The following is a 650-nucleotide window of genomic DNA, read 5'->3' as shown; positions in this document are numbered from 1 at the left end:
TTCAGACTTTATGTGACATTGTTAAAATGCATATCAAAATTAGGGACGGAACCGCCTCTACACAGTGCATTATCATAGACGAAAATACAAGTAAATAGTTTAAATTGCTTCCAACTTGGCCAAAACATGTTGCTTGTATTGTAGTTAAATAACACAGGAAACACTCCGAGGAATCATTCTGCATAAGTAGCATACTGTTGCTTCGATGCTTAATATGATGATGTTCATATGATGCTAAAAATAAAAATTGCGCGCCAATACAACATTGTTTTAATCAGCAGCAGACTATTACCACTTTACTTAAGTAAAGCAACGGAGTTCGTCTTAGCAATAAACCGAAAACAGGAACTGTAATGCGCCCTAAGGTATATATTATATATTTCGAAGACAAGAAGAGACTGCAGGGAATGTATAATGTTGGTAAATCCATTGCCTATTTCATCACCAGACACTTCTGATTTGTTTATATTTGTATGCTTTATAATAGATGAATTTAGCTGTTTGTTTTAGTAAAAGTAGTGTCCCCTGCAGAACGGGTAAGGCTGTCTCGCAGCGCCATCTAGCGGCTCAACACGAAACGTCGCATGGCATTTTGTTTGGCGCCGATGGAGGGAGTCACTCCTGAGATCTTTGGTCAGTCAGACGGCAGA

Source organism: Clinocottus analis, unplaced genomic scaffold, assembly GCF_023055335.1.
Source record: "Clinocottus analis isolate CAN_PGR_092001 unplaced genomic scaffold, fCliAna1.0.p SCAF_7, whole genome shotgun sequence".
NCBI lineage: Eukaryota > Metazoa > Chordata > Actinopteri > Perciformes > Cottidae > Clinocottus > Clinocottus analis.
This window is presented reverse-complemented; position numbering follows the sequence as displayed.